General features: G+C 43.6%; 1 long non-coding RNA gene across 1 annotated transcript; it reads left to right on the top strand.

The window, feature by feature from the left end:
* Positions 1-562: 562 nt before the first annotated feature.
* LOC123832997 lies at positions 563-3,756 on the top strand. The gene is made up of 2 exons (XR_006788152.1): positions 563-701; positions 3,628-3,756. It is a non-coding gene; the product is annotated as an uncharacterized LOC123832997 (long non-coding RNA).
* The last annotated feature ends 9,872 nt before the right edge of the window (positions 3,757-13,628 follow it).

The raw sequence follows: 13,628 nt of genomic DNA, 5'->3' as shown, positions 1-13,628 counted from the left end.
TCCTTCCTAGAATGCCCTCCCTTCTCTAACTGCATTTTTCTAGTTATCTTTCAGGATCCAGCTAACACGACTCTATAGCAGGAAATTCTCCTTACATGTCTATGGGCATTTTATTCATTTTATTTATTTACCTTCCCTAGCACAGAAGCAGCTTCCATTTATGAGTCTGACTCTTTGAATTTGAATCCCTTATCAGTAACGTGAGTGATGTTAGGCAGGTTATGTAACCATTTTCACCTTCAGTTCCTCATATTTAAAGTGGGTTTAATGAGAGTCTCTACCACACAGAGCTGTGGTGGGAACAAAATGAGATAAATAACCTTAAAGCCTTTGCATGGTGGTTAGAAGAGAGGAAGAAAACAATGTGGCTAGCTGTTACAATAAAGAAATCACTGTATTGGTAAACTTCAAAGGAAAACAAACCTGCCCATTTATCCCTGAGCCTTGAGCTCCTAATCAAGCCTGATCTATAAACCTTCCTGGGGATGTAAGGCGTAAATATAATAGGTCACTTAAGAAAATTATAGACTAACCGCCAAGCAAGGAAAACACTGTACTGAGATGATCACAAAGAGTTCAGACAAGATGTGGATGGCTGTTGGAGTCCAAGCGGTGTCATGCCTGGAATCGGAAAGTGGGTGCGTGTGTGGCTTGCTCTCCCAAACTGAGCACATCACGTGGACGATGGCTGAGTATTTGGGGTACTTGCACGGTACCACATTTTGGTACCTTCTGTCCCAATTTTGCCCTTCTGTAGGAAGACTCACTGGAACATTTTGTGATAGCATATCATTGATGTTCCACTGTGTATTTTATGTTAATGAAATTACATGTCTGGTATTGTGGGGTTTTGTTTTAAAGATTTTATTTATTTACTTTTAGAAAGATAGAAAGAAAGGGAGAAAGAGAGAGGGGGAAACATTGGTGTGTGAGATATACATCTGTTGGTTGCCTCTCAAACACCCCCAACTGGGGACCTGGCCTGCAAGCCAGGCATGTGCGCCGCACTGGGAATCAAACCAATGACCTTTTGGTTCACACACCAGCACTCAATCCACTGAACCACAGCAGTCAGAGCTACGTTTTTTTTTTTTCCTGTATAATCTTATTAACCCCAGGGTCTAACTATGTATGGATATACTGGAGTAGGAATATGAACCTGCCCACGCCTGATCTGCAGTCCCTATTTTCTCCATTGTGCTGGGCAGATCCCAGCAATGTCAGTGCCACGCTCATTAGAGGAGCACCCCCTGTTGGTGGGTGGAGGGATCTGTGTTGGTGAGAGACAGGGCACAGATGGGTGAGGGACTCAGCAGGGGAGGGGGCGGGGACAGTGCAGAAGGAAGCCGGGATCTGAAGTATGCGTGGCCTCAGTCTGTCTGGCTGGCTGACTCCAGTCCCCACGTCCCACCCAGACTGTCCCCCCTTCTACCCTCTTCTCTTTAAATAGCTACAGACTACAAATTAGAGAGATTCTTCCCTACCTTTACCATTAGCAACAAATGATTTTATAATATCACTCAATGGATTATTAAATACCACTGCGCTAAGTACTAACTACAGGGAGAGGCAAAAGTAGTTTTACAGTTATTCATATGGGAAATAATACAATAATTAATAAATAATAATAGTACAAGAATAAACCCTGTGTTTTGCTTACCACTACAAACCTACTTTTGCCGCACCCTGTATACAAAAGTAAATGAACTAGGAGTGTTCCACACTTCTGCACAGTTTACAGACTATAAACTATACACGTATGCTCCTCTGGTGCTCACAGCAACTACTTTGGAAATAAGAATTATTTTGCCCATTTGACAGAGGAGGGAACTGAGTCTATTCTGTGGGAGAAGAGCTGGACTGCAGGGTTCAAGGTGTCTCCTGCACTGGGCTTTCATCCACACTAGAAGAGAGGACATGAGAAAAACAGAAGCGGAGTATAAACCCACTAGTACAGATCCACTAGCTTTGTCCTTAAATTATTTATGCAAGTGAGGGAAAGGAAGAGTGGCTAGAAAAGGAAGACGACTCGTGTCCACAAACCCAGGTTTCCCCACGCCATCCCCTTCTCTTAAGTGCCTGGTCACTCTCTGGCCACCTTTCAAACTCTAGAAAACACTCCGGAATTCCAGGCTAGGAGGGGTTTCCTTTGCAGGTCTGGCCATTGTAATTTTACCAGAAACTATTCAATGCTTCCTCTTACCAGGTACAAAACAGTTTTCTGAATGAATGTCTTATTCATTAAACAGCTAACCCTTGACCTTTCTGACTCACATTTTTTCTGTTATTACTCAGCTTTGAGAGTAAGATAAAGCTTTTATGTACACCCACACATACTCACACATACAGGCACATTACAGTACTTGCATCCTTACACAAACCACTAAGAAATGCCTGCACCCATAAGCACACATGTATGCAGAATCAAACACATATCTAGGCATGTTCATCATACATGTAAACATCCTTGCACACACATGTGCATGCATTCACATACCCATACAGATACATGCTGGCATGACACCGACTTTGTACTCTTCGTGGAGGAAAGAAACAGAAAGACTGAAAAATACTCAGACTCCAGAGGAACACATAAGAACCCTGTTAATCCAGGGTGTTTGGGGCTATTCTCACTTTTAAGAAAGACAGGATATCGCTGCTGCTGTGGCCTGTTGAGATCTCCCTTCCCACGCTTCCCACCCTTCCCTGTTGCTGGCAGGCAGAGAGCACCCTTTGCCTCCAATGAGTGATACTGGTTTTTTTTTCCTTTTACACATGATAAAAATCATAAGGACTATTGAACAAAGTAGAAATGAACCCCTGACTTCCAGTTCCTGGTTGACAGCAGGCACTGAGTTAATATTAATTGCATGAAAGAATTAATAAAGACTATTTATGTTTCATTAGAAGAAAACAAGGTACCTAAGGACACTCAGTCCAGCAACGTCATGTTTCAAGGGAGGGTTCAGGGACCCAGAGGGCTACGTCATCCCCCTGGAATCCACACTGTTAATGGCGAAGAAAAGGGGGCTGAGACTATAACTTTCAATATCCTTGAACTTGGTAATGAAAGGCCACTGTCACTGGGAAGCTATTCTCCTCTTCTGTTGTATCTTCTCCTTAATATTCAAGCCAGAAGCTAGTAAGGGAATTCAATTAGAAAAACACTTATGTCAAAATGATTTATTTGTATGTTTAAGTTTATTTCTAACTTTTCCACAGTTTTTATCTCCACTACTGTCTTCTCTAAATCTTACACCATCCATGCAGAAGCAATAACTTGGTATGCCTCTCTAAATGTTCATTTAATCATTCATTCATTCATTCATAAGACAAATATTTAACGTGGTTACTCTGGGCTAGATACCATGTCATGACTCACTGCCTTTGGACATTCTCTGCCTGGAACATACTTCTCTACCTACCTGATGCGACAAATTCTAACATGCATTTCAAGACTCATTCAGATAGCTCCACTGCAATGACAGCTTCTCTGCCCCCTGGACAGAGCGACTTGTTCTCTCTTTCCCCTGAGGTCACGTGGCACTTTTCCTACACCTCAGTAAGAATTTTTGAAATTTTTGCTAAGTTCATGATTGTCTGATTCATGCTCTTCTCCTTCCCCAGATGGCGATTCCTGGATTGCAAGAATTTGTACGAACCGAATCTTTGTGTTCAAGTGTTGCCTAGCACCTGACAAATACAGCAGGTGTTTACCGCAGGCTTATGCAGCGAATGAATAAATGAATGAACAAATGCGTGCATGGGCATTGACCTACTTGGCGGGTGAGAAACTAGGCTTATGGGGGGATACGAGCTAGCAGCAGATCTCAGGCTAAAATTTGGATATTCTGACTCTTCTTCTTGGGCGCGACCCACAGAACCCAAGGGCCCTTTAATATTCCACCCCGTTGACGGCTGAGCTCATCCTGAAACGGGACAGGATCTTCTCGCTAGCCCCTCGCCGAGATGAGTGTGTGTGTGTGGGGCAATCTGTGGATTCATCTTTTCCGTCCTCTGTGGGTGTCTGTTCACAGGCTGCACCTGAACAACAACAGGGCCAACCTAGGGAGCGGAAGAGGGCATTTTCTAGTTCTAAACAGAGATAAGCATCACTAGTTTCTTCCTTACAACATCAGCAGCCTCAAAAGTTCCAGCTTTGAAGAAGAAGAAGGCAAGAGGGACCACAGACTTCTGTGAGAAGTCAGAGTAAGCTTTGCTTTTGTCGGGACCCTGTTTACCTCCCCTGGAAATGGACACTTTCATCCTTTCAGACAAAAATTAAAAGTGTCAATCTATTTATACACTGCCTGGCACTTCATAGAGAGTAAGCTTCAGCTTCCTCATTTTGTCCTGTAACTTCAGGTTCTAAGCTAGAAAAAGCCCCTCTTGAATCTGAGATTTGCCTTTTGAATCAGCTTACCTCAGGTTATAATTGGATTATCTCGCATTATGACAAGTGTTTTGCTATTTGTGAAATATTTTGACGTGTGTTTTGTTCTGTCCTGTTTTTTACACACTTCATAAGAGTCAGGACCAAGACTGAGAAAAGTGAACTGACTTTTTATTCAGCATCCATTCAACATTCACTCTCAAAGTATTTATCAAATGCCCACTGGCTACTGTTAAATAGATGAATTTACCATGGGGTAAGACCACTGTTCTAGACTAAACCAACTTGGAAGAACCTGGGGACAATTTTTGAGGAAGTGACATTTAAACTAAGGCTTCATTACGGCTACATGCACCATCAGTGGCTGAGCTAGGACAGAAACCCATGCCTCTTGATTCTGGTTTTTGTATCCCGGGCTCTCTCAAGCTCTGGTCCCAAATCATAAAAGCCAACATTTTAAAAAATATTTTATTTACTTATTTTTAGAGAGGGAAGGGAGGGAGACAGAGAGAGAGAGAGAGAAACATCAATGTGCGGTTGCTGGGGGGTCATGGCCTGCAACCCACACATGCACCCTGACTGGGAATCGAACCTGCGATGCTTTGGTTTGCAGCCTCGCGCTCAATCCACTGAGCTATGCCAGCCAGGGCAAAAGCTAACATTTTATCCCTGCCCGACTGCCACTGGCATGGCATAGCGAATAGCTTGGTGGTCTCAGGTGCCCAGTGAACCCATTAATGGGCTTGGATATGGCAGGCCCAGGCAAAATGCAGAGACCTACATACCCATCATGGTTGGCCTGGCAAACATCGTCAATAAAGAGAAGCAGTTATAGCTGTTAAGAGCCACAGAATACAAAATTTGTTTTCCTAAAATAAAATAAACCATGAAGGAGCAAGACCCTGTAAATCTAAGAAGAGACAGAAGAGGCTTTAGTGTGCTGGCCTTTCTTATTCATAGATGTCAATGCGGACACTCAGAGAAGGTATGTCGTCCCGTTAGCGTCACTCCACAGATCAGGGTTTGGTCCCCGTTCTCATGACTCCCAGTGACGGGAGGAAACATGATGGAGCGCCAAAGCACAGACTGTGAAGTCCCACACGACACTGTATCCAGACTTCGCCCTGTACTAGTAGGGTGACCTTGATTTTGCAGAGCCGATGAAGTGCCTAGCTCAAAGCAGGTTTTCAAGACCTAGATATTTTCTAGGTACAGTGCCCTGTAGTATATTCAGAAATGTCTCACAGATGTCACATTGATTAGTGTTACATGCAGAGGATATATTATTGCCAGATAAACTGAAAAAACATATATCACAAGTCCCGATCAATGTTCTGTTTACACTGAGAAGTATTTAACAACTAGAATCTCAGGACATCCCAAAGAGTTCGCTCAATCCTCAGTGGCACGGGATACAAAGAGCAGAAATAAGGAGACACGAGAGGGTTGAGAAAACTTGCAGATGCCAAAGATCTGGCCTTTGTCACCACACATTTCAATCCCAAGGTGGACATGGGCTTACTTAGCCTTTGGTATCTGTTAAGGGGAGGGACCGATATGGGCCTTTTTGGGAAGGATGGTTCTTCATGGTGTGCTGATTTCACCGGCTAAAAAATGCTAACCCTCTCTCACCCCTCCCAGATGACAGTGGTGCTCCCACTCATTGGAAGGAGCCAAGAGCCACCCTCTCCATTTTCAAAGCCATCCTGGGGTGGTGCCGCTCTTGACTGTACACCAGCTTTAATTAAGGGAACACAATGATGCCAGGAACTCAGCTTCCTGGGTTCAAGTCCCAGTTGGGCCAACACACAGCTTTGTGATCTTGGGCAAGTCATTCAGCCCTTGTCTTCAAACTAAGAGGGCAGGACAGGTATGTTTTATTCACCAAGCATTAAGGAAACAGTGATTAGGACGAGGAGCTTTTCAGTGGCCTGCCTGAGTCTCTCAAGATAAACGGACTCCTCCGAAATTTGAAATGAACACTAAAGAATCCGAAATTGATAGACGTTAATGAAATGTCTGATAATGTGAAATACCGAAGTTCAACTTAATTTTTCATCCTTTATATCAAAATATGGTTAAGTTCAATTACAAGAATATATAAAAACATTTACTAATATAACTCAAAGTAGAATTTTCAAATATTTTTATAGTAAAGCAGAGCTGCAAGCAGAACTTCAGTGTCTCCTTTTCAGTTTCTCAGGCCCAAATCTTGCTCATCCTTGATCCCATTCTCACCTCCCTCCGACCCTCTCTTACATCCAGAGCTCAGTCCCCTCCCACCACCTGCCCCGCTCACTGCCTGGCCCCTGTCTGCACGCCTCTGTCACAATTATTGCAACAGCTTTCTCGCTGACCAACCTGCTCCCACTCTTGTCCTGAGAGGGGTCTGTTAGAGCCTGAGATAGACCATAGCATCTTCTTCTCAGAGTCTTCCAATGGCTTCTCTTCCCCAAAGACCTGAAAAGCCCTTGTCTCTTCATTTTTTCTCTTCCTCACTCGTACCACCTTTTCCCTTGATTAATCCGCTTTATCCGTGTTGGTCTGCATGCTGCTCTTCAAATATGCCAACGCATCTGCCTCAGGACCTTTGAACTGGCTGGTGCCCCTTCTGGGGATGCTTGGCCCACTGCCTCATATCTTTTGAGTGTCTGCTCACACATGACCTGCTGAGTCAGATCTTTATGAGCATTCTGTTAATAGTGTAATCCCCTTTCAACAAATCTTAATCCTTTCCCTGATGTACCTTTCTGCATAGCATGCAACGTCTCCGACAACACAAAATTTACTTATTCTCTTTATTGCCTGCTTACACTAGAAGGTCATTCTAAGTAGGGCATTCTTTTCTGTAATTTTTAATTAATTAATTAATTAATTTATTTATTTATTAGTGCTAGGATACTAGATATTACCTGGCCCCTAGTACATACTTAATAAATAATGTTGAATAAATGTGTCAATATGTGATGTGGGGACATTTTATTAGGTTTGATATAACATGGAATTTTGCCTCCAAAGACAGGAATGCTTAATGAAATATCTACCCAAGTTCTTAAAATGTTCTATAAGGTCTTAAAATAGTCCATGTAAGTTTTCTTATCTGTATCTTTATAGCAGCACCTAGAAGTCACCCGGTACAGGACTCCTTATAAGCTGGCCCTGTGGATCTGGTCAGCTTTCCTCCCCTCCCCTCCCCTCTGGAGCTCCCACTTCCTTGTTCAATGTTGCCAATTGGCTTGTAAGTTCCCCAGAGATTCCAGGCTGTCTCAGGCCTTTGCTCCTGCTTTTACTTCTCTCTGGGATTCCCTCCTCCCTCCTCCTTTTCTGTCCACTTCTCTCTTTCAGGTTAGGACTCAGGAGTTAACGCCTTGGGAGGCTTTATGAATGGCATGTTGAGTTAGGTGTCCCCAGTCCTCTGCTCTTTGTAGTCACCAATACATTCCTCTGGCTTTGCCTTTACTATATTACATTGAACTTATGTTCTCGTGTGTCCATTTCTCTTCCTAGACTGTAAACGCCTAGAGCAGGGCCCCTAGTAGGTGCTGAAAGCACGCAGAGGAAGAAGGCAGAGTGATGGTGCTTGTCTCCCTAAGCAGGTATGTTCCCACAGGAAGCCATTCCTTTCATGTGGGGTCCATTTTTTTAAAACACAGTCTGTCAAGAAAAACATCTCCTGTAGTTATAGAAAGGATGGGGACTTGGGTACCAGGCTGGCATGGCTTTGAATCCTGACTCCCTGATAACCAGATGTGTCTTGAACAAGTCACTGAGCCTCAGTTTCCTCATTAGTGTAGTAGCAAGAATAATACTGTGCAACATATAGAAGGCGGCCAGCACAAGATGGCCAATGCATGCTGATTCCTTCGCCCTCTTCTTGTCTCTGGGAAGGAAGTAAAATGATTTCCTCTTGGTGCCCGTTCACCCTCCCCCGTGTGGAGTGCGGAAGAGCGGAGTGGAGAGCCGCCTGCACTGGGGGAAGGGCTGCAGGCAGTAGGCAGTGTTAGAAGTGGTGGAGCTTGTTGACTTCCTCCTGGGGGCCCAGTTGACAACTGGTGAGTTCCTTGAGAATCAAGTTCAGCTTTTGCTTCTTAGCTCCTAAGAAAGTTGACTGAAAGTGAACTGAAGTCTGTTTTAGGCCGGAGACATCTTTGCTAGATCCCTGTCCTTCCCAGCTCCATTCCAGCGCCTTCCAGTAAACATCCAAGGATCTGCAGGCCGGTTTGGAGCCTCCTGCAGCAACAATGAAGGGCAGAGGCACCTGGAGCCCCTGCTGCACTGAGGGAGCCCTGTTGGGTTCTAGGAGCTGAGTCCAACAGAGAGCAGTCATGGACTCTTCTCAGCAACCCCATGATTAAGAAGAGATGCTGCAATTATTTCTGTTTTGCTTGTGATCAGACTAAGTGAACTCCCAACCTGCCTTCCCAATCCCCAGCTGTAAAGGTCATAGAGCAACACTTTTGGTCTTGCTATTACCGGAATTTACAATTCATAACCACAGGGCTTCGTTTGCGGGCCCAAGTTTATTTCATAGTTTTCTGAGGGGCTGTTCTAGCAACAAGTGCAAAATCAAAGAAGGCAAAGGTGAGGGAGAAATGCTCATAAATTTCCATTTATGCTCTTTGCTCTCCTAATCCTTTACTTCACTTTCCCTTATTAAAACTATGAGGATGAAAACAGTGTCCATGGTGGCATGGAATGGACTTGATGAATCTGACTTTGGTGGCATGAGGCGGATTTGTTATTTTTTCCTGCTTGTAAGGATAGAGAGGCACTATAGTGTAGTGGTAAATTCATGGACTCTGAAGTCACATTTCCTGGGTTCATTCTTGTACCTTTCACACGTGTTGATTTCCAATAAACATCTTGCAGCCAAACTCTGTCTCAGTGTCTAACTGCAGAGAACCCAACTTACAAAACCTAGTTATCTACCTTTGCTCGTCTTCCTTTCAATTCCATGACCAGCTGCAATCACTTACACCAATGCTTCCGCTGAAACCATCTTTAATATGGATTCGATGCCCTCATTGCAACACTAATGTTTAATTTTCAGTTTCACCTTCTTGGTTTCCTCACTGCATTTAATGTGGTTGATCACCTACTCCTAAAAACTCTCTGTTCCTCTGGCTGCCATGGTATCACACACTTTGGCTTCTCCTGCAGCCTCTGTGTCTCTGACAGTCTTCTCTTCCTTCTCTACCCCTTTAAACATTCATGTTACCACGGGGTATTTTCTCAGCTCACTTCTTTTCTGTTTCTACAGACTTTCCCTAATCCATTTCTTCTAATATCACCTATTTTGATGAGTCCACAATTTGTGTTTTCTATTCTCCATCCCCAGATCCAATACCCTACTTGGAATGACTTTTGATAGTGAGCATACAATAAAGAAAATAAGTGAATTATATATTGTCATAGAAGATGTTGCATGCTATGCAGAAAAACACATCAGGGGAAGAAATAAGAAGTGCTAACTCTACAAGTGCTTGATGGATAGCACTTTCTGGTTTCCTTCTGTTCCTCCAAAAGCAACATGTTGCAAGGGAATTCTTCTTTACCCTAACTATACAAAAGTTTCCTCCTTGGGCTCAAGCTAGGAACTGAAGATTGCTTCTTGATTCCTTCTTCTTCCTCATGTTTACGTAACTCACTACCAAGTCGCTATGAGTGCTGTTGCTAAATAGGTTAACTCCTTTACCCTCCTACCTTATCTCTGGTATGTCTGTGTACCCCATACACTCAGCATGTCTCACATTGGCTTTGGCAATGATCTTCTCATCAGTCAACCTGACCCATAGGTCATTTGTGCTTCATGTAAATGTGCATTTGAAGAATGAAAGGCAACAGGAACTCTCACACTGATCATATATGTATCATTTTGTATAACATCTAGGGAGATTGATGACTTGCATAGCCTTTGACCCGGAAGTATACCCTAGAATACATTAGAGAATCTCCAGCATGTGCACAATGAGATATGCATGATCATATTCAGAACAAAAGTATTTTAATGGCAAAAGCATGGAAGCAGAAAGCTTTGTAGGTCAGGGATGAATAAATAAACTGTGGCATATTCATACAGTAAAAAATAATATTATAGTCAAAGTGAGTAATCTAAAGAAATATCTTCACTGGCAATCTAAAAAAAGATTGAGTTAAAGAAAACAAGTGTAGAAGCATTTTAATCATTTGATATCATGCAGTTCATACAGTTAAAAATGTATACACACACAAATCAGCAGCATCATGAGTGAGAATGATAATTATCAAAGTCAGAAAGTGGTTATCCTTGGGAAAAGGAAAATGTATTAGGAGTTGGGGTACAAGGTGTTTAAATCATATTCGTAATGTATATTTTACTTAAAAATATCTGAATTAATTATGGCAAAGTGTGACATTTGATTAAGTAGGGTAGTGAGCACATAGCATAATTCTTACTCATATTATTCTTTATAATTTTCTTTATGCTAAATCATTTTATAATTAAAAAATCTCACAATAGCACTCCCTTGCTTAAAATACTTCAGTGACCTTCAAAAGCCCAGGAGACAACATCCAAATCCCTTCCTGACTTGGAACTTGCCCATTGGTCATGGACGTTCGCAGTTGCTTTTCCAAGATCTCTTCTCTCCTTGCCCAAACAGCCTGATTTCCACTTCGGTGTCTACGTGGTTCTAGGGAAACTGACCCCAAAACCCACTTTCCGGTTTGGACCATGAGGCCTTAACTTGGACCACTGGCACCTTTCCTTTCTCTCAACTCAGTGCTTGCTGGCGGGACAGTGAGATGAACTAAGCCAGCTTACACAGAGTGGATCTCAGTGTTTCTGATGAGCAAGCTGGCACAAAATGCTTTCTTTCTTTCTCGTTCATTTTTTATCAGATGAGTTAAGCTGCTGTACAGCAACAGCAACAAAAACTACAACAAAACTAAAAATATACAAGGTATTACACATGATAGCTCTGTAGACTTCGATATGCAGCTTCTAAAATGGCTCTGCTCATTGACATGGGACAGGGGGAGGTCAGGGAAGAGGCACAGGGCAGTGTCTGGAGCTGTCAGGGACCCGTCTGCAAGGGGCAGGTGTCACTGCTGTTCACGGTGCAACGGCCAGAACTCATTTGCACGGGTCCACCTAATTCTGAGAGAGGCTGGGGACACAGACTACCTGTGTGTCCAGAAGAGAACATTAGAGAAGAGCTAGTCTCTCGAGGGTGTGCGAAAGGAAGCATTTAGCTCCTCGAAGCTATGAACAGCCATTTATATCCCTAGGGCAAGTCTGACGAAGAATGAAGTGGAAACCTGGAGAAGGAGCCGCGCTGAGAGCAATCAGGTCTTGGAGGACATTTGTGTCATTGCAGGCAATTTGAGTTCATGCAGTGCTCATTCTAATGCAGGTGACGGACCAGACACCTGGATGTCTGGAACAGCTGTTGATGGAACAGAGAGGCTTCTGCCTGCCCAGGGCTGACATTCCAGGGGGCGAGAGCAGCAGGACCAAGCTTAACTGGAAACCGACTGTGTCTCTATGTATCTTAGTAACAGGAGCCAGTGCATTGACTGTTTTGCCACAACTAGCTTGTTCTAGGTGTCCTGCTGCTTTCAACTGAGAGCATCCTTCCTTATGTGCTTCTGGGTCCTCATCTCCAGCCAAGCTAAAGAGCTGGTTCCCTGTACATTCTATGCCATTTCTCACTTAGCTTTGTGTGTGTTTCCCCCTCAATCCGAAATGCTATCCTATCCTTACTCAAAGTCACATGTATTTTTATTTGATATTCTGCATTTATTTTTCAATTATGCTTTACATTTTGTATTTGTTTCGAGTGGTTAGATATTCATCTACTCTACAAAGCATTCACTTTGATACTTCCAGTACCCCCCTGGCACCGCACACAGTCACTCCAATATAAATGACTATATTCCCCGTGCTGCACTTTGCATCTTGTGGCTATTCTGTGACTAACCCATTTGTGCTTCTCAATCCCTTCACCTTTTCCCGCAGTCCCCCAAGCCTCCTCCCCTCTGGCAACCATCCGTCTGTTTTCTGTGTCTGTGAGTCTGTTTTCAATTTTGTTTGCTTATTGTGTTCTTTAGAGGTCCATATATAAGTGAAATCATACATCTTAATAATGGTAAAGACAGCATTTGAATGATAACCTCCTAAAACAGCCTCTCCCCTTTATTCTTTTTTTTCCTGCTTAGATCAGGTATTCTCTCTGGCGTGGCAGTTAAAGGGATGTAACCATGTGTATGTAATAACGAGAACGTTTATACGTATGCATAAATTGTACAAAAACTCAGGGGCCAAGGGCTATCTTAGTCTGCTAGGGCTGCCATAACAAAAAGCCACAGCCTGGCTGGCTTAAACAGCAGGCATTCCTGTTCTCACAGTTCTGGAAGCTGAACTCTCAAGATCAGGGGTGCCAGCCCCGCGAGGGGCCCGGGAGGGCTTTCTCCCTAGCTTGCAGGTGGCTGCCTTCTCGCTGTGCGATCACATGGCCTCCCCTCTGGCAGCGCACATGAAGAGATCTCTCTCTCTTTCTCTCCTTCTAAGGCCACCAGTCCTATGGGATTAGGACCCCATCCTTACAACTCATTTAGCTTTAAATACCTCCTGACAACCCTGTCTGCAAATACAACCACACTGCAGTTGGGAGTTCAACATAGGAATCCGGGGGGAAGGTACAATTCAGGCCAGAGCAAGGGGCAAGCACTCTTGAAGAATACTGGAGAAACTGCTCTGTGGAGATGCTGCCCAATTTTAGTTCTCCAACCTGCACCAAATTCTCAGGCCTCACTCGAGACCTCCTGACTCAGAATTTCTGGGGGAGAGCCAAGGAATTTTTCTTTTAACATACTTTTCCAAATGATTTTTTAATGTATTCTTACGTTGGAGTCTTTTCTAGGACACTTGTTCCTCCTTAAAAAGACTCTGTCGGTCAACTTGCCTCATGATGAAATGCTTAGAAAGATGCTGGCTCGATAAAGTGAACAGGGCTTTCATTTTCTGTGGGACTTCATGGCACACTTCAGATGGGCTGGCGCGCACCGTGCACCTCTAAGAAAAGGATACTTCTGTCTCTGCAGACTGTCTTCCAGGGCGAAACACTCCCCTCCCCCAGACTCCAAAGGCAGAAGAACCATGAACACCCAGAAGAACCGGAAAGACAACTCGCAGTGTAGAAGTTGGTCTAAAGTAATGATCAATTTCTATTTTGTTTTATTTGCCATCCAGTTT

This window comes from Phyllostomus hastatus, unplaced genomic scaffold (genome assembly GCF_019186645.2).
Source record: "Phyllostomus hastatus isolate PE091 unplaced genomic scaffold, TTU_PhHast_1.1 phas_scaffold_21, whole genome shotgun sequence".
Taxonomy (NCBI): domain Eukaryota; kingdom Metazoa; phylum Chordata; class Mammalia; order Chiroptera; family Phyllostomidae; genus Phyllostomus; species Phyllostomus hastatus.
The sequence above is the reverse complement of the archived record's forward strand: the minus strand, read 5'-3'. Positions and strand labels throughout refer to the sequence as shown.